Source organism: Triturus cristatus, chromosome 10 (assembly GCF_964204655.1).
Source record: "Triturus cristatus chromosome 10, aTriCri1.1, whole genome shotgun sequence".
Taxonomy (NCBI): domain Eukaryota; kingdom Metazoa; phylum Chordata; class Amphibia; order Caudata; family Salamandridae; genus Triturus; species Triturus cristatus.
The window spans coordinates 442695934-442716896 of NC_140593.1; positions in this window are offsets into that span (position 1 = coordinate 442695934).

The following is a 20963-nucleotide window of genomic DNA, read 5'->3' on the forward strand; positions in this document are numbered from 1 at the left end:
CGGCCGGCCTGAAGGTTGTAGGCCCATCTTTGTATATTCTCTGAACTTTGTAATAAACGGTTTAAAAAAAAAAAACCATGCCAATACTAAGGCGACAGCAGTATATGGTGCAGCGATATGGGGAATGGCTCCCTGTGATACTCTGCAGTCCATAGAAAACAATTTTTTTAATTCTTTTATGTCCGTTCCGCAGTCATACTCAAACTATGTTTTACATTTGGAATTGGCTTTACCATACATCATTGACACAATTAAAATGGCACCACTCCTACTGTGGCACTCTATCTGGCACAGGGTGACAGTCCCGCTCACGGAAAACTTGATAACTCTCATTCTCAAGTCAGATAATTACAGTAGGGTTAAGTGGCTACAGTATGTGGAGTCGGAATTATCTGCCATTGGTTTAAGTTGCCTTTTAAAAGACCCCTGTACTTGTAAGTCCATGTCTAAGCAAAAACTGGTTGAGATATTCATCTTGAGGGCTCAATATCTGAGAAAGGAAAAAAAAACTCCCACACCCAGACGGTTCATCTGTATGAACTAACACCAGTGTTGCCGGAGGGATGTTTTCTGTATCTGGCGGATGTCACACTCTCACACCACAAATACATTTTACTGAGATTCCGCTTAAATATGATCCCGTTGATGATAGGATTTCCAGGGAAGCAATACAAACATTCCGATCTCTCAGTATGGCCTTGTGACAACAAGTCCCCACAAAATGATCTCCACGTTTTTTTTTGTTGTGTTTTTATTGTCAAGAACGACACAAATTTATCGTGCCAATTTGTAAGAGTCACAATTTTAAATCTTGCCGTGTAGCTCTGTTTTTCCTCAAATCCTTGCAGAACTCTTATGTTTGTTTTTCTCTAGCCTCATTTCTCTGGGCATGTCGGAAAAAGAGAAAGCAGTTGGACCCTTATGATATAGCAGGATGGCTTATCATGTTTTTATTGTATTCGTATTGATGAATTCGATTTTATGATATAATGAATGTTTGCATTATTGTTATACCTGGGTTTATGATAATTTTTACTATGTATTTTATAAACTGTGACTGTAAACACTTTTATGATCTTATGAGTAAGATCGAATAAAGGATTTTGAGTATTCAAATCCCTTAATGTTGCAACACGGCACAGGTAACTAACAGAATGTTTCTCTTAACAAGGTGCCTTTTGAACTGCATTGCTTGCTACAGAGAGCACAGGTGGGAACAGGGAGGCCGCTTAGACCTTCTACCACGAGAATAGTGTTGTCTCTTATTTCTGGTAACAATAATGAATATGCACCTGCACTTAAACAAATCCTTCTCAGTGAGATAGGCTCCATTAGCGATAGGTGTGAATGTAATTTATTAAATCAAATTTGATCATTTGGTGCCGCAACAAGATGCTTTTAGTCGATGCAATGACGTTTCAAATATGGTACCCTCACAAAGACATTATTTGCCATATAAACTTTTTGACATAATATGGTTGGAGATTAGATATAACTGGTTCTTTGCACATCAATTTAGCTCAATAAATAAATGCATTAATGATGGTTAGGTCCCCTTCTTTCTGTGTATTAAGTTATGTACACCTGAAATTACATGCGTTAGGACTTTAAAACAGTAACTGGGAATCATAAGATATTTGATAATACATGTAACCTCTGCTGTCTGAAACCTCTGGACGGAAGAAGATTGTTTTTTAGATATAATGTGTTCTTTTCATATTAAACTATAATTAATGTATGTAGTAACGATTTTGAGGTCTTCTTTCTTTTGTATTTTAGGACACACACACTTAAAGTATATTTGTCATAGTCTTAAAATTGTAATTAGATGCCATATGACATATGAGTAAAAGATTTACATTCTGTTGTTGTAGGAGATATACACTATACAAAATGTGTGACCTCAGGACTTCAGTTATACCAAAGAAAGCCTGTGATTGGATATACATTTTCACACTGTGGAAGTATGTTGTCATAAAAGTATACTCCAAATCATCATTAGAGGATGCTAGTATATGTTCCCTATTGTTTTAAGAAAAGGACTAATATGTTCAAACTATATTAACGGAGAATAATGAATTGTTAAATAGAAATAGCTGACTGCAAAATTGTTCAAATTGTAATATTACAAGAGGGAAAGTGTATTGGTGCATCTTTTTATATGTGTGAATATATTTTAAATGTATTTATATATGTTTTTATGTAGCCCTGAAGAAGTCCCTTTGGGATGAAACGCATCGGCTACTGGATTTTATTTGATCGACTTATCTTGATAAGAAAGAAAGTCAAATAACGAACGTTTTGAAAGGGGGGCGTGACTAATCAAGATGGCAGAGTAGTCGCACTTTCTGAGAGCTCCCGCTAAATTCGTATCCTGTAAGCATCCTGACGGTGGTCAACGACCCACTACTGTCCGCATATTACGAGTCTCCCCTTTATCTGTCCGGGAGCGCGTCGCTGGAGAACTGACCTGTGGTGCCGGGAGTTGTGGAGGGTCTCTGACTGCGGTGGCTGGAGCCGGGCGAACATCTTGTGGACCCGGCATGGGGTCTGACGTGACTGCGCCATAGGCCTGACCCGCCCTTGAACGCCTGGAGGCAGACTAACGGCTGCAGCTGGTTGATTCCTGCTAATGGACGCCGGTGGTGGGCGGCGCCAGAGGGGAACTGCACGGTCCCGGCCTGCTGCAGTCACTGAAAGAACCGGGGGACGTCCCTCCCCCTGGCCACTGTGCTGCGAGCTGAGGAGCGCTGTGCCGGGGTGCCTGGGAGGCGCGAACCACTCACATTTGGCGTCCTGACTGCTGTGTGACGCTTTCCAGAGGCTCTGGACCCTGTTGGAGGAGGACTGGGCTCCCGAGACCCAGCCCGCCTGTGGGGGGAGCATCTAGGCGGTCCACGCTGGGCTGCGGCATCGGAGGCCTAAAAACACATCCTGCGGCCTGGGACCCGGCATGGGGTCTGACGTGACTGCGCCATAGGCCTGACCCGCCCTCGATCGCCTGGAGGCAGACTAACGGCTGCAGCTGGTTGATTCCTGCTGATGGACGCCGGTAATGGGCGGTGCCAGAAGTGAACTGCACGGTCCTGGCCTGCTGCAGTCACTGAAAGAACCGGGGGGCGTCCCTCCCCCTGCCCGCCTGTGTGGGGAGCCACTAGGCGGTCCACGCTGGGCTGTGGCATCGGAGGCCTAAAAACACATCCTACGGCCCGGGACCACAGGCGTAATACCAGGTGAGCCGGTGGGCGGAATAGCTCTACGGCGGCTTCCCAACCAGAGAAGCATACCCTGCTGACCACTTCACTGCAGCTGCCCTGTTGGGAGTGTTGGGCCGCCTGCTACTGAACATTAATACTGCTCTGGGCACCTGAACCTCCTAGATCTGCTGACAGCCTCGCTACAGAAGGGGGGAGAACTGTGGCTGGCCATAAACACCCTAAGCCCCTAAAGGTGTTTGGGACATATGTTTGAGATACCCCATCAGCAGTAATTACCGACGGAAACCACTACTCATGCCATAGATAAAATCTTGCACTTCGCATTAGTGGTATTATAACTGGCTTGCTCACCAAGAGTAATAGATTCGTCATAGTCGACTGTTGCCGCCATAAGCTATATGATGCTTGGGGCCTTCCTTCCTGCTGTCGTTCGGCCGCACATCAACCATGGTCAGGGATAAAGGGAACAAAACAGCCCAGACCAACAAGATTTCCAATTACACCCAGCCATTACCACTGGAGTCCAATGTCAATGCTACCCACGGACCCGGAGCCAATGGCGCAGAATGCTGATCGGCCTCCATACATAGCGGAGATACTAACGGCTATCCACGCCACGCGGGATGAATTGAGTACCAAGATTGACTCCGTAGCTATTGACTTAAATCTGCTTCATTGCGACCTGCGGAAGGTCACAGCACGAGTGACCACCACCGAGCAGAATGTGGGTACACTCCAAACAGAGGTGCACGCGTTCAAGGACACAGTGATCAGTTTGCAGCAGAAACTGGTACGACTGGATGCACAGCCGATGACGCTGAAGGGCGGTCGCGGTGAAATCTCTTCTTTACCTGAGAAAGCGGAAGGCCCATTGACAGAGCTGTTCCTGGAGGAATGGCTAATCAGCATTTTAGCTCCAACAAAACTCTCACACTTCTTTACAGCGGAAAGAGTGCACTGGGCGCTGATCCCCCCCTCCAAAGCCGCGGGCGCCTCCCAGCTTTCTTAATTTTTGGGATCAGGATTTACTGCTGCAGTTGTCTCGCAAAAAAGGCCAGCTGCATTTTGAGGGGCACCAAATCTCAATCTACCCGGATTATACGCAGAGGGTGCAGGAGCAAAGACTATCCTTTTTAGCCGTGAAGCGCCGCATGAGAGGCCTGAACCTTCGATACAGTCTATTTTTTACAACCAAGCTACGGGTGGAGTATGGCGGCAAAACGTTATTCTTTTTCTCTGTGAGAGAAGCGATAGACTGGCTGGACGCAAGAAGTTCACCGGGGGCCTGTCTGGTTCCCTCCACGATGATGCCAAAGAAGCCTGGAACTCGCAGTCAGCCTAGAGGTCGCCGGCGTCGAGGGCAGTCGCTGGACGCCGCTAAGAGACATAGCCCTACCAGAATCCGGGTCTGCTCAGATGGCACTTTGCAGGCATCAGACATTGTGCTGGACTCCCGACCATCGTCACAGGGGCATCCGTCAAGCAATAATGTGAGCAACAATACAGATGTTAGAAAGAGGACTGTGTCAGAGTATTTGAACTGCTCGAAATCCCACGGCAAATGTATACTGCATACTTGGTAAGACTGAACTATTGGGGACAGGGGAGGAGATATCAGCATATTATAGAGTTTATCACTGTTCTGCAACTGATGGCGGGGGCTCGTGCTCCCCCCCCCCCCCTAGAGGCTGGTGCCTGTCGCTGGAGTCGGTGGCGTGTCCTCACACCTCGACAGCCAATCATCCACTTACTTCGATGGGGAAGGGTAAGATAACAGCATCTCTTTGTTTTCTACCTTTTTAAGGTTATACGTTTGAGTGTTACAGTCGGGAATGGGGCGACACCTACATACCTACACCCGGCTACACATGGCAAGGGTGGGGAATGTGATATTGCCCAGGGGGTGGGGAGGGGGAAGTTGGGGTATTTTTGTTTGAACATCACCAGACCGTCCTTTGTAGAGCTCAGTTAAGAGGAAATACTGTACTGTATCCTTTGTGGGTAATGATCACCTTTCTATGTGCCCACTTAAATCATGTGAGATGGAGCGACAAGCGAAATGTACTGGGGCAGCCACCATGAGTAAACCAATTACATGGAACATGCGAGGCATCGCCACTCTAGAAAAACGTAGGCGAATATTTGTTTATTTGAAAGGATATAAGGTGGCGGTGGCATGTCTCCAGGAGACACGTTTGGGGAGATTCTATAAAATGTTTGAAGAAATGATGGAGGGGACAAATCTACGCCACCTCCTACTCTGGCTTTGCACGAGGGGCCCTTATATGGATAGCACCGGGGGTTCCATTTCAGCACTTACACCATGTTGCGGATCCCGATGGGAGATATGTTATTTTACATTGGAGACTAGACAGGTCAGAAATCTGTATAATTTATGTGTATGCTCCAAACGATGACAATGCCTCCTTTTTTGGGAATCTCCTTGCGATTGCCTCCCCCTATCTGGGAGCTCCAATACTATTGGTCGGGGACATGAACTGTGTACTAAACGGCACCCTAGATAGGGACCCTCCAAAGTTACAAACCAAGCCAAAAATGACCACAGCACTCCGGGAGATGGTACAAGGGCTAAGATTGCGAGATATATGGCGGGAGCGCCACCCCACAGGGAGACACTTTTCGTGCTATACACCGGCCACACAGACTTCCAGTAGGCTGGATCACTGGTTCCTGTCCTCAGATTTGGGTTGGAGTATGGGAGGGATCACATACCAGCCAAGATACTTCTCGGACCATGCCCCGGTCCTATTGGAATTGGGGACCAGAAGAGTGAGACCCGACATACCCGGAGGCACTCACGGACCCGCCCTTTAAGGCCACAATTTCCACGCAACTAGGCAACTACTTTCAGGACAATTGGGGCTCGGCCTCGAGCCGCGCCATAGAGTGGGAAGCCATGAATTGGTGATCCGCGGCATATGTATAAAGATCACGTTCGGAGTTCGAACGCAGTTGGAAAGGGATGTAGCTCAACACGAGTCTAAATTGGGGAAACTAGAGGCTGAGATTAGTACAGGCCCACAAAAATTGAAAGAGTGGACCGAGGCCAAGAAAGCACTTATGCTCCGTAGGTTAGAAAAATATACTTACATAACGTATCTGCAACGATATTTTAGGGAGGGTGATAGGACTGGGACGCTCCTGGCACGGTTAGTTAAACAAGAAACCTCTGCTACTCAAGTAATACAGATGAGGGATGAGACCGGGGCCCTACTATACACACAACATGCTATCACAGAGGTGCTAGCGACTCACTGGGAAGGCGTATACACTAACCCCTCTGACCCAGATTTGGGGATAATGGGAAGTTACTTGGACGCGCTGGGGCTTCCCCAGCTTACAAGGGAAGAGCAGGAAGCTCTTGAGGCCCCGATTACTAAAGAAGAAGTTCAAGGCGCTATAGGCTGCCTCAAGGCAGCCAAAAGTCCGGGCTCAGATGGCCTGCCTGCAGAGTTCTATAGGTGCTTCGGACCACTCTTGGTGTATAGACTACTGGAGGTGTACAACGAGGCATTGGACAGGGATAGGCTCCCACCTACCATGAGTGAGGCACTTGTCATCATGATCCTTAGAAAGGATAAAGACCCTGATTTACCAGGCTCCTATAGGCCAATATCGCTGCTGAACATCAATGTTAAAATATTGAGTGGTATCCTGGCTGAGCACCTGCTCACATTAATGAAACGCTTGGTTCACCCCAATGAGTCAGGGCTTATACCTGGACGGAACACGACCTATAATTTAAGATGGCTTGCGCACATGAGGCATGCCCCAGCTCTCCTGGAGTCTGACGGTAGAGTCATTTACTTTACGCGGCCCCCCACGGCCAGAGTCCGGGTGGGTAAAACAGTGTCGAGATTTATAGCATTAAGGCAAGGCACCCGGCAGGAGTGCCCACCATCACCGTTACTATTTGCCATTTCTATGGAACCCATGGCTATACAGCTGAGAACAGTTATGGATCCCTGGGGTATACGGTTGGAGACTACTAACCATGTAGTATGCTGATGACACGTTGGTTTATTTGAGACGACCGGAGCACTCGGCCCCACTACTTGTAGCTGAAATGAGTAAGTTTGGCAATATCTCAGGATTGCGTGTCAACCCCGCTCAATCTAAATTGATACCTATGAGCAGGATGGCTGCGGAAACCCCGGAATCGAGGCCACCCCTGCCTATATCGTGGACGGAAGAGGGGATGAAATACCTGGGGATCTATCTAGTGTGCTCCGCCGACACCTTTCATAGACTTAATATCAACCGGGTGGTGGAGGGTCTGAGGGGCTCCATTCGCTTTTGGGTGGATTTGCCGCTTTCGCTAATGGGGCGAATAGCGATCATTAAAATGATTATACTACCGCGCTGCCTCTATATATGGCAGCACTCCTTTTTCATGATTCCGCGATCCTACTTTCATACCTTAGAAGTTTTGCTTGGAGACCTATTATGGGGCAGGAAACGTAGGCGCGTGAGTTTACAGACATTGCAGAGAACTTGGGAGATGGGGGGACTTGAGGTTCCAAGGCTAGAACTTTATTATATGGCCTCCCAGCTCAAGTTTGCGGTTCACTGGCTGACGACGATATTTGGGGAAAATCCCTTCTGGCTGGGACATACCGACGGAATACACTTGCTGGGCTATTGATGATGGGAGGAGCAGTCCCCAAAGGTTACCCGTATACAATACGTCATGTAGCTAAAATGTGGGCAAGTGCGGTTCAACGGGTAGTCCGGCATGCTCCATATGAGCCAGACATGCCTCTGTGGGAGGTCCGACCCTTCGCTGCGATTGCCGATTCCATGTCGATCTGACGTTGGAAGGAGGGGGGGTTGTCTACTTATGGGAGACCTTTATAGGGAAGGACAATTCATAAAGCAAGAAGACGCACAAACCGGGGACAGGACAGTTCCTTCAATATGCAAAAATCTCAACTAGCTCGGGAGTTGTGGCCGACCTTTCCTTCCGAGCCCCCTCACACTAATATACTAGCGACAATGTTATATATGGCACAGGGGAGGCGCCTCGTCTCTAACCTCTACCGAACGTTACGAGACGACATTTCACAGGAGCCGTTAGGATTGCAACACAAATGGGACTCGATACTGCACATGCCTCTGACAGAGGCAGAATGGAGGAAGGTACATGGAGAGGTCTATAATGTTAATTCTAACGCAAGATTTAAACTACTTCACTGCAATGTCATTCATCAGGTGTATTTAACCCCGCACACTCTTCACGCGATACAGCCACAACGCACGGACACCTGCCCCAGGTGCGCTGCTGGGGGAGCAGACTTTTTACACATGATTTGGCAGTGCCCCAGAATTCAGCCCTACTGGGACAGTGTTTTGACACGTCTGGGGGAGGCAGCAGGGTGGACCATACCACTGGAGATCAGACAGGTGCTATTAGACCTACTACCTAAACCCAAAAATAAGGCCCTGAGAAGGAAATTTGTGAATCTGGGATTTGTATTAGCTAAACGACGAGTAGTTATACCTTGGATGCAACACCAACCACCGACACACACAGATTGGCTGGGAGACATGAAGGAGTGGGGAATGGCGTAGTTAATTAGGATGAAATTTGTGAGAAAAGATGACAAAGCAGAAGATGATCAGATGGCATGGAATTCTATAATAATAGACCTCCAGGGGGACCAAGATCAGGCCTCACAACAAGTGGAGCAGGGAAACACTGCCCAGATCGATGGGAGTACTACTAGCCCGGGTCAGGAGGTGTCAAGGTGCTAGCAAAGGTCGCAGACCACATTGAGGGTGATCATAAAGTTATGAACCATGGTGCTCCAAGGGACGGGACTAAAGGGGGGGGGGAGGGGGTTGTTCATGTTTATTGAAGTTCTACAAATTATTGGCAGTGAAGTTGGAACACATTACAATGTTTCGATTTAATATCCCCATGTTTGTGTAATGTGCGGAAGTACCTTCACATGGCTATATACAGCTGAATTTGACTGAACTGTAATTGAAACCTAAGAAGAATGTTGTAAATTGATTTGTGGTACAACACTGTGTGCTGTAAATAAGACTTAGTGCCAATAAAAACAATTTAAAAAAAAAAACGTTTTGAAAAAAGAAACAACAGTGAATTAGAAGTTCTTCGATGCGCACACAAAGACTGTCCTTTGCTTTGATTTCCATTTACTATATTGTTGAGTGCGGAACCTTTTTGTATTTTATGCTTGTTTGGAAGTTTTTCTAATTTTAGGAGTAGAGAGGGGTGTACTCCTTGGTTTCCTGCACCATTATTTACTTCCCATACATTGTATTGACAGGGGCGGACTGCTATTGCCCCAAACCTCAGGTCGCTATTAGAAATACGTTCTATTATGTTGTTAAGCTGGACGCTACAATCACTGTGTTCCGGTTATTAATCAATCAGTGGTTTATATAGCGCGCTACTCACCCGTGAGGGTCTCAAGGCGTTGGGGGGGGGGGGGGAGGGGAGGGGGCGCAGATCCAGGTCAGTCGAAGAGCCAGGTCTTGAGGTCCCTCCTGAACTTGTGGAGGGTTGGGGAGCGTCTGATGTTGACCGGGAGCTCGTTCCAGGTTTTGCCTGCGATGTAGGAGAAATCTCTCATGCCGGTTCGGTTTCTGCGGATGCGGGGGACCTCTGCCAGGGCGAGGTCGGCGGAGCGGAGGTTCCTCTTGGGTACATGGAAACATACTCTGTCGTTAAGGTATTTGGGTCCGATGTTGTTGAGGGATTTGTAGGTGTGGGTGAGGAGTTTCAATGTGACCCTCTTCCCGACAGGGAGCCAGTGGAGGCTTCGTAGGTGTTGGGTCATACGTTCGCGGCGTCCCTAGGACGAGGCTGGCTGCGGCGTTCTGCATGGGTTGGAGTTTGTGTAGAAGAGTTATTTTGATTCCGGCGTAGAGGGCGTTGCCGTAGTCTAGTCTGCTGGTTATGAGTGTGTGGGTGACGGTCTTTCTGCAGTCGGGGGGGGGGGGGGGATCCATTTGGTCTTACAGAGGATGCGGAGGCAGTTGAAACAGGTGGACGCGACGTTATTGATCTGGCGGTTCATGGAGAGGGAGGAGTCGAGGATTATGCCGAGGTTCCGAGCGTGGTCCGTCGGGGTCGGTGGGCTCCAGAGGGCCACCAGGTGCTGTCCCAGGCAGAGGTGCAGGGTCCGAGGATGAGGAACTCGGTCTTCTCAGAGTTGAGTTTTAGGCAGCTGTCCTTCACCCAGGCTGCTATGTTTCTCATTCCTTCCTAGAAGCAGAGTCTGGTGCCTTCTGGATTGTTGGTGAGAGAGAGGATGAGCTGGGTATCGTCGGCGTAGGATACGATGCTAAGCCCGTGCTGTCCGACGATGGCGGCGATAGGGGCCATGTAGATGTTTAAGAGCGTTGGGCTTAGTGAAGATCCTTGAGGTACTCCACAGATGATGTCAGTGGGATCGGAGAGGAAGGGAGGGGGGGGGGGGGAAATCTGATCCTCTGGGTTCTGCCAGAGAGGAAGGATTGGATCCAGTCGAGGGCGGATCCCTGTATTCCTGAGTTGTGGAGTCTGGCAGGTAGCGTGTGATGTGAGACGGTGTCAAAGGCTGCAGAGAGGTCTAGGAGGATGAGGGCTGCGGTGTGTCCCTGGTCTAGCAGCATGCGGATGTCGTCGGTGGCGGCAAGGAGGGAGGTCTCGGTGCTGTGGAAGCCAGACTGGGTGCGTCTAGGATGGAATTTTTCTCGATGAAGGCGGTCAGTTGGGCGTTCACGAGTCTTTCAGTGACTTTGGCTGCGAAGGGGAGGAGAGAGATGGGCCGGTAGTTCCTCAGGTCAGTTGGGTCAGCCGCAGGTTTCTTGAGGAGCGGTTTCACCTTCGCACACTTCCAGTCGTCTGGGCAGATACCGGATACGAGTGAGGAGTTGATAGTCCGTCCTAGTTCGGGTGCGATGACAGTGGCAGCCCTGTGGAAGATGTGAGGGGGGTAGGGGTCCATTAGGGCTCCTGAGTGTGTCTTCTTCATGGTTGAGATGAGCTCGACGGACACGGGGGCCCAGGAGGTGATGGTTGGCTTCTCAGCGGTGCTGGGTGGTGTGGTGCTGTCTTCTGGAGGCTCGTTGAAGTTGTCGTAGAGGGCCTTGATCTTCAGGTGGAAGTAGGAGCCGAGTTTGTCGCAGAGTTCCTGGGAGGGTGTGATGTCAGTGGTTTTGCAGGAGGGTTTTGCGAACTGCTGAATGACGTTGAACAGTTCCTTGACGTTGGATGCGTTGGTCTTGACTTTGTCTCTGATGAAGGTTCTTTTGGTGTCCCTTATACGCTGGTGGTAGTCCTTCAAGGCGCTCTTGTGGTTGTTCTGTGCTTCCATGGTCTTCTGGTTCCACCAGCTTTTCTCCAAATGTCTGCAGGCGTGTCTGGCTTTATGTGAGTTCGGTGATGAACCAGGCGGCCTTCAGCAGGCGTTGTTTGGCGGTGTGTCGGAGAGGTGCCAGCTTGTCGGCGCAGCAGGAGACCCAGCGGTGAAATTCCCTGGCTGCGGAGTTGGTGTCGCTTGTGTCCTTGGGAGGGTCTTGGAGGAGGGCGGAATTCAGGTGTTCCTCGGTGATCTTACTCCAGTTCCTTCGCGGCGGGTGCGGGGCAGGCTTGGGGTGGTGTTGAACGTGAAAGGGACGCAGTGGTGGTCCGTCCAGAGGGGCTGGGTGGTGTGGCTGAAGCGGATGTTTGATCCTCCTGCGAAGATGGGGTCGAGGGTGTGGCCCGCTCTGTGGGTGGGAGTGCTGATGAGCTGTTTCAGTCCTAGGTTGGCGAGGAGTGTGGTGGAGTCAGAGTCCTGGCTGTTCTCGAGATGGAAGTTCAGGTCCCAGAGCAGGATGTAGTCCGTGGAGGTGATGGTGTGGGGTGCGGCGAGCTCGGCGATGGTGGTTGCGGGCTGGGCGCAGGGTCCGGGCGGTCTGTAGATGAGGGTGCCGCATAGCGTGGTCCTGGGACTGGTCTGGATTTGGAAATGGAGGTGTTCCGTGTTGGAGTGGGGGTCGCTGATGCTGGATGTGGAGAGTCGGAGTGGGTCTTGTGTGCGATGGCGAGTCCTCCTCCAGGGCGGTGTGGGCAGTCCTTTCTCTGGATCTTGTAGAAGTCAGGGATTGCTGTGGCGATGTCGGGCCGTAGGTGGCGTTGGTCCAGGTTTCCGTGAAGAATGTAACGTCGGGCGAGAGGGTGTCGATCAGGTCCCAGATCTCTCAGCGTGTCGGTGTAGGGAGCGCACGTTAAGGATGCAGGTAAAGGTTTCAGTGGGTCGTTCCGTAGGCGGACCTTTGGCAGCTGCGGGCGTCTTGTCGATGGTGAAGGATCTTCGGCAGTGAACAAACAACAACTGCCCATGGGTCGTGTTGGGCGAGGATCTTACGCAGTCGGCGTGGCCTTCAGGGTTGAGAGCGTGGCTGAGTCGTAGCAGTGGGGACCAGGAGAACCAGGGTTCCTGGCGCTGGTCGGGGACGCGCGCAGACAGGCTTGCCTCTTGCGGCGCGCAGTGGTCGCCATTTAGTAGGTGAGGGGGCGGGAGCAGAGGAGTGGGAGGCGGGAGCAGGGCTGACGGGGCGGGGCCGCAGGGGCAGCAGTGGCGGGAAAGTAGGCAGAACGGACGCGGGAGAGCCGCAAAATACAGAGACAGTAACACTAGTAACAAAAGTAAAATACAATACAATAAGCAGGCAACAGTCAGGCACAATAAGGATGGGCAGGGGGGAAAAAAGCAATACCGAGAGGTAATGCAGCAGCCTCGAACCCTGGGGCGAGAGGCTCAAAACTCAGTGATCCAGCTGAAGTGCGGCGCTGCTGGGGAGAATGCTACCTTGGACCAGAAGTCAAGGAATCACGCGCGCTCCCCCGCAGCGGTCGCCATTCAGTAGGGAAGGGGGGGCGGGAGCAGAGGAGTGGGAGGCGGGAGCGGGGCTGAATGCGGGTCAGGGCCGCAGGGGCAGCAGCGGCGGGAAAGTAGGCAGAACGGACGCCGGAGATACACAGAATACAGAGAGACAGTAACATTAGTAACAAAAGTAAAACAAAAGTAAAATACAATAAGCAGGCAACAGTCAGGCACAATAAGGATGAGCAGGGGGAAAACAGCAATACCGAGAGGTAACGCAGCAGCCTCGAACCCTGGGGAAAGAGGCTCAAAACTCTGCGATCTGGCTGATGTGCAGAGCTGCTGGGGAGAGGGCTACCTTGGACCAGAGGTCAAGGAATCACGAGGTTATGTGCCTTGGCGTTTTCTCAACAGTATATCCCTGTTCTCTGCATACAATCTAACTAAGATACAGAGAACAATGGCACAAAGAGGGGCAAAATATACAATGCAACATATTGAAAAACTGGCCCAATTATATTTCACTGTGACAATCACCATCCACAGAATGATTAATTCATGGCCATATAACGTTACCAGACACAACTTTCCAGTTTCAATACTGCCTAGAACAACAACAGGCAAGGAGATATGAAGCAATGGGTGAGGAATTCAACAAGAAATATTGGGAATTGCTGTATAGATTTCAATGCAGGAGTGGGGACATGGAAGTGTTTCTAAGCGGTACAGACTGCAAGAACTCTAGAAGTGGATCGCTCATCTGCCAGGATATCATGCTTCAGTGCCTGTAATGGTTCAGTTGCAAACTTATCCTGTCATTTGAAAGGGTCCTCAGCTGCCGTGATTAATCCGGTGTTCAAGTTGCTCTTAAATGGGAGTTACTTGAAGCTGAATGATCAGGGTTGTTGTGGGATGCTTCAGGGCATTGCATATCTTGTCACTGTAGGCTCCAGGGTTACCTGCTGTAGGCAAGTATTGTTTAAACCGACCCACACAGTCAGGGAGGCGCCGTTATGGCCTTTGTTGAATATTTCCTTTATACGGTTTGCTATTCTGAGCCGGATGAAAGCCATGCTTTTACAGAAAACCGTGCTCTTAACCTCAGCCCGAGAGACTTTTGATCTTCAGGTCGCAAGGTCCTCAGCTGAGATACAGGTACTGGTATGAATGAACTGCCCTTTCCATTTCACAGAAATGGTACAACGTATCTTTAACATGTCTTATACGAATGGTGTAGCACACCTATTTAAGACCATAGGTTCTGGACTGTTAAGCATCTTTCAGACAGTCTTCGGAGTGATTCCAGCCTTCATACACTCCATATTCAAAAGCATTTTTGGAGGACTGCCGCTGATCCTGTTACTAATAGCAGTAATCCTGATTGTCCTCCCAAAGGCGAGACCTATTGGCTATGCCAAGGCTTGTTCAACTATGCAATGGACATCCCAGTCACCAAGGAGATGGAAAAAACACTCTAGGAGCGCCGATACCGTGATCACATGGTACTCCATCTGGGCACACCTCGCCTTTGAGAACTAAGAGATTCTTGCTTCCTATTGTTTCGACCAGTCTGGATTGACTGTGTTTTGCCTGTCCTCCGATGCCTGTTCAGACAATAATGTGTGTTGGATCTCGGTCCAACACTTCCATCGGTTGCGCCACTGGACGGGTTGATTCTTTACTGGACCCGATAAAGGCCCATGTACTTCAGAGTCCTCAGCGTATTTCCATGTTGATGTTCTTAGAGCCACCACAGGATGCTTCAGCTCCTGTTGGAATGGAGACCTACTCCTCTACAAGCACTCAGGCCTTAGATGTCATACAGGCTTCCCCAACATCGGCTGTGGGCAATACAGAAGATCATCTGTGCCCGATTGACCTGATCTGTGAGGTGTTGCAGGGACCATCATCTGCGATTGCAAGCAACAGTGATGTTGAGACTCCCAGCCAGGACACAAACATTTGGCTCTTTGTGTGCTGGGAAAACTGTGGCCTTTCAAAACAACCAAAAATTGAATTTTAAAACAAAAAACACTTTTTGCTTCTGTTGCTGAACAGCATGGCTTTCAGGCACTCGTAGTTCGGACCATATGTACGAACATATTTTTATAGACTTTTGACGCTTATGCTAGAATTGTTTACGCGATATTTGTCTTATGGATTCTTTTGCATATTTTTCTAAGTTCATTTAGTCTTTTAGTATGTTGTCCAGTCAGGTGAGGAATGGGTGTTATGTTTCATACAGGTACCCCATTATCGGCTCAGGTAGTAACCAGACCTTTCACCTATATTTCCCCTGCCATTACACTACACAACACAACGGTTCTTGGTACTGACCTTTTACCTAGTTACAGTACTGACGTGGGGTTTTCTCCGAAAACTAGCCTCATTCATTATGCATGAGGATTCTTGGAATCTCAGCAGGACTACAACCTCTTGCATAATAACTATGTATATGGGTCATTCCTTCCATCATCCTAGTCCGACATGACACAGCAAGGTAGATCCCCGGAGGGTACCACTTTGGGTATATAAACACCATATCTTTGCTGAGGCGGGGAGAGGAGAAAAAGGACTTCCATGTTGACACAATGACGCAGAGGTTCCTGCATGCAGGCACTCCAGCTCGCAGTGGTCTAACATCCCTTGTGGGCTGTCCATCTCGAGACCAAGACGGGGTCCCCAAGTCACTCACTTCAGGTAATGGGGTTGGAATCTGCCTAGGGAGATTCTTGGCTCTACACCTACATACATGCTAGGTACACTTGGGTACATCTAGTTAGAGTTGCATTGTAGGAGCATGCATTATAACTGTCATGTATGTATATACCAACCTGTACGCATTGTTTTAGCAGTGTGGTAGGAATCTACAATCCTCTTACTCTGTTGGTGCTTGTAATCATTTATATCTGTTTCTGTCTTATGGTTATCTCAGCACACCTATTTTACACTAGATAGACGCTGGTTCAATAAATGTTTATCGAAAAAAATCCCCATCGTTTATTCTGCGTACCTCTCTGAGACACAGTGAGCACTAGTGACTGGGCGAAAGATACTGTACTGTTTCCATGATCCCTGATGGGACAGAGTTGTCATGTTCGATAGTTGCCAAGAACTATTCTCTCCTTGGTAAGAGGAGTTAACAGTGGCACTGTGAGCTAGCTGGTATAAAGGCAAACATACCCAGTGGGGGTGTCTGGACACCAATCCCACAGTCTAGGTTGTCTAAACGCGCAGATCCGATATAGTTTTATAGGAACTACACTCTTATGTGCAGTCCAAAAAAGACAATGCCTTTTTGGGTTTAGGCGTTGGAGTTGTTCCTCTTCCTCAGAGGGATGGGGCAGAGCGTGAAAGGTACGCAGGGTGGTGAACTGGCCAACAAGAAAGGGAGTGACAACTATCGGCTGGAAGGAAGCTCCAGTGTGAAGAACCAGCTTGTCTGGCAAGATGATCGGCTATGATGGCATGGATAACAAAGTCTCAGGCTCACTGTTCCTCCGGGCAGATGTTATTGCCACTAGGAAGGACATCTTGATGATCAGGACTCTGAAAGGATAGTTGTGCATGGCTCAAAGGGAGCGCACATAAGAAAGGAGAGTACTAGACTGAGGTCCCACTGAGGCATGATGAAGGGTGAAGGTGGAAACGTGTGTTGCAAACCTTTCCAAAACCTATTTACAACATGGGATTTGAAAGAGGAAGGCTGACCAGGCAACCGCAGAAAGGCTGAGAAAGCAGAAAGCTAGCCGCTTTGGAAATTCCAGGGCACAAAACTGTTGACATTGCGCGTTCTCGATGGTGTCGAACAGATCTAACCAAAGCTCTCACCACTATTGAAAGAGACCTTGCACCAATTCTGAATGGAGACGCCACTCGTGATGTGCTAGGCATCTTCGGCTGAGTTTGTCCACTCTGGCGTTCAGAGCCCACAGGTGATGAACCACAAGGGATATGCCCTGACGTTCCAGCTATGTCCAGCAATGCTTGGCCTCTTGACAAAGGGTCCAAGACTCCACCCCACCCGGTTTGTTGAAGTACCACATGGCAGTGATGATGTGTGTGAACACCTGCACTAGCCTTTCCTTGATGGAGGATAGAAAGACTTCCAACGCCAGCCGGAATGTCCATAGCTCCAGTAGGTTGATGTGGAGTCTAGATTTCGCCAGAGATCATAGGCCTCTGATCTCCACCTCTCCCAGATTGCTGCCCCATCCCAGGAGTGACGAGTCTGTCACTACTGTCAGATCTGGTAGGGGAAGGGAGAGGGGTCTTCTGCTGACTCAATCACGGTTCGTTAACCACCAGTGCAGATCTCGCAGTTCCCTCCAAGATCTGGACCATTTTGGAGAGATTCCCCAGATGCTGGCCCATTTGAACTTCAGGTTCCACTGCACAGCCCACATATGCCAGTGGGCATGTGTGACAAGCAGGATGCAGGAGGCCATGAGGCCCAACAGCCTGAGAGCCAGTCTCACCAAACCAAGGACAGAGGCTGAAACATTAGAATCATATCTTAAATATCCGTGACACGCCGTTCTGGAGGATAAGACCAAAACTGCACTGAGTACATAACAAACCCATTGAACAGAACATCTGAGAGGGAGTCGGTGTGGTTACGGCACCATGATAGTGAACCCAAGCGAATGCATGAGGTCCAACAAAGTCTGGAAGAGGGAGACCACTGCTAGGGGAACCTGGTACCCCTGATTGTTGCAGATGAGCTGCAACCATCGCCATCACCTTGGTGAACAGCAGAGAAGTGCTGGTAAGGCCAAAGGAAAGCACAGTGAACTGCACAGTCAACTAGTAGTGCTTGTGGCCTACCATGAACCTCAGATAAAGTCTTTGGGCAGGACAAGGATGTGGAAGTATGCGTACAGCAAGTCCAAAGTCACCATCCATTCTCCTGGGTCCAGGTCAGACAGAACTTAAGCAAGCATGAGCCTTTATGAATTTCTCAATTTTGAGGAAGAGATTGAGAGGGCGCAGGTCTAGGATAAGACAAAGGTTACCGTCCTTTTTGGGCACCAGAAAGTAGCAGAAATATGAACCATGACCTACTTCTGACATCAGCACTCTCTTTAAGCCTCCTTTGGCCAAGAGAGTCCCCACTTCCTGGCAGAGTAAGGAGAGATGATCCTCCTCCTGGGAGGCACTGGCCCGACCTCTCACTGCCCAACCCACGAGGTCTGGGAGTACTGTGTCCTCAGTCACACAGAGGCTGGGGAGCTTGTGTGCCGTGGTGGCAGGGCGGGTAAGAACGTGGCTGGAAGCCCCTTCCGTGGCCATGAAAGGTAGACTGAAGTTGGTGAGAGACATTGAAAGGCCCAAGGACCTGGCATAGCTCTGCTATCCTTGAAGCGATCCAGCTTTGAGTCCACCTTGTCTCCGAAAAGGCAGGAGCCATCAAAGGGGATGTCCAAAAGCAGAGTGAGGACATCCTCTGGAGCCACTCGTCCTCAGCCAGGCAAGGCCCATAAGGCCACCAACGAAGAAACCGCTCTGCCTAGCAAGACAGTCGTATCCAGTCCACATCCGATTGTAAACTAGGCTGCATCTCCCGGTCTGCCATAGCGTGGGAGAGTACGGCCCGGGCCTCCTACTGGACCATGGGCAGCAACTGCGCAACCAAATCCCACAGTGCATGGGAGTAACGAGCCAAAAGGCACGTGGTGTTCAGGGACCATAGTGTCAGGCCGGTGGAAGAAAACATTTTCTTCCCTAAGGTGTCCACCCTCCGATTCCCTATCCATTGGGGTGGTAGGGAATGGACAAGGGTTTACACAGGTAGTGGAGGATTGGACCACCAAGGGTGTTGTGTGAGGAAAGTGGAGCCCCCTGGGGTGGGTGGTTAATTTTTCTGTTCACAGGAGCCCCTGTGCAGGGCTTGAACCAGGTACCAAGTAGGACGTCCGTAATGCCTTAATTAAATGGGAGAAGCAAGTCTGAGAGGGTCACTCCCGGCTAAAGCCCCTCCATCAAGACATTAGTTTTGAATGCCACTGAGGGCAGGCTAATGTCCAGGACCTCAGCCGCATTTCTCACCACCATAGAAAAAGAAGCTCCCTCCTCCGTAGCCACGATAGGAGAGACCATGCCGGTATCTGGGAAGGTGTCCAGTCCACTGGTGTCTGCCAATTCCTTATACTCGTCCATGTTGGGGCCTATGGGCTAGTATTCTGCAGTGTCCACCGGCCCCTCCTGATCTTCCCCAAGTCCCAACCCATAGGAACAGGTGTCAGGCTCCAGTCTGGAGGACAAGGCTTGGGTTGGCGCCGGAGTCGGGCGAAATCCCCCTCCGGCTCCATGTCAGAGTCGGGGATGAGAATGGGGACGGTGGCACAAATAACGGGACCGGTGTCAGGAAAGGTTGAAGTGGTACGACCAGCGCCGGTCCGATCCATTCATGAATCAAAGGGGCCTGACTGGCACCGCGAGGAGACCCGCTGGCGAAGAGCCAGTAGGGGACACTACCGAACCCACAGGGCCCGAAGGCACGCCAGCGGAGCTGGGCCACCCACATATGGGATGCATGACCTCATAAAATTCACGGAGCTGGGCAGGGTTTACTCCGGCTCCTGGAGACACCACATGGAGAAGAATGACACCTACGGGCACACAGGGATACTGTTCACGAAACATTTCCGGATCCAGTCTGATGCCTGTGGATAATTCTACAGTGAGGAATCTGCAGAAGTCTCCATCTGATGAGCTATGTTCCTTTTAACCCCCATATGTCTAGATGAGGATAAGCATGCCTCTTGGGGCGGACACGAGCCATAGTAAGACATTTTGTACACACTCTTAGAGAAGATTCACCCTTAAAGGACAACTTGTAAATTGATAATGCTTTGACGTACCATGCAGCATACATATGTGATTATTTAGAAACGCTGATATATGGAATCAGGTGCCCTTGAGATTGAGTGCTGTGTGAAAATTGCCATCTTGACGAAGTGGAAATATCTCCAGCAATGCCATCTTGAAATGGATCACCTTCAGAAAAGTATTTAGGATCCCCAGAAGCTATACAAGATGAATTGTCCTACCCTTCGTTGGTACTAAGAAGTACGTGGAGTAGACTACTTGATCTTCTGATGTAATGGTACTTCTGCTATTGCTTATTTGCTTATATGGAAGGCAATCTTCTCTAGCAGAAGTAGCATGTGTTCTTTGTTTGTCTTCTGCTTTCATGGAAGCAAATGTGGTGGGATATGCTTGAACTTGATGCAGTTGTCATTCTGCTCCAGAGAATACATAAATTTGCCGGTTGTTACTCTCCTACACTGTTGAGGGCAATTCCTCACCTTTCCCCTTGACAGGTGTAATTGGTAGGAACGCACAGTTACTGCTTGCGTGTAGCCGAGGCCCCTTAAGAATGAGAGCCTCTGGAACAGCCTTTGGGTCAGCAAAAAACTTTTGGAAAGCATTAGTTTTGCATGACTTGTTGTGGCTATTCTTGACTTGAAAGCACGAGTACTTTAGTGACGATATTTTATAGGAGACACTCTGCACTTTACTTGTTGGTGCCACTGGAAGTGTGAGGTTGTTGACAGGCCCCTGTAGACTTCAGAGTGTTAGTGTCCTTTTAATTTTTTTCCAAGTGCCTCAACCACATGTGGACCAAAAAACAGGGTAACCTCAAATGGAAAACCCAGAATTGTACGCGTCAGTATAGAACCTGGAAATAAGTAGCCATGCGCTATGACACAAGATGACGATGGATTTAATCCGATAGCATGCATCTAGAGAACCACGTATGCCCCACTTCCAATAATTTTCTGGAGGGTGTTGGAGTTCTTCCATTCCTTCTGAATAGAAGAAATCCTACTGAGTTTGGAGTGCCTGAGAGTTTGTGATATGCGTTGAGGCAACAGTTCCCATTGCTACTCTTTTG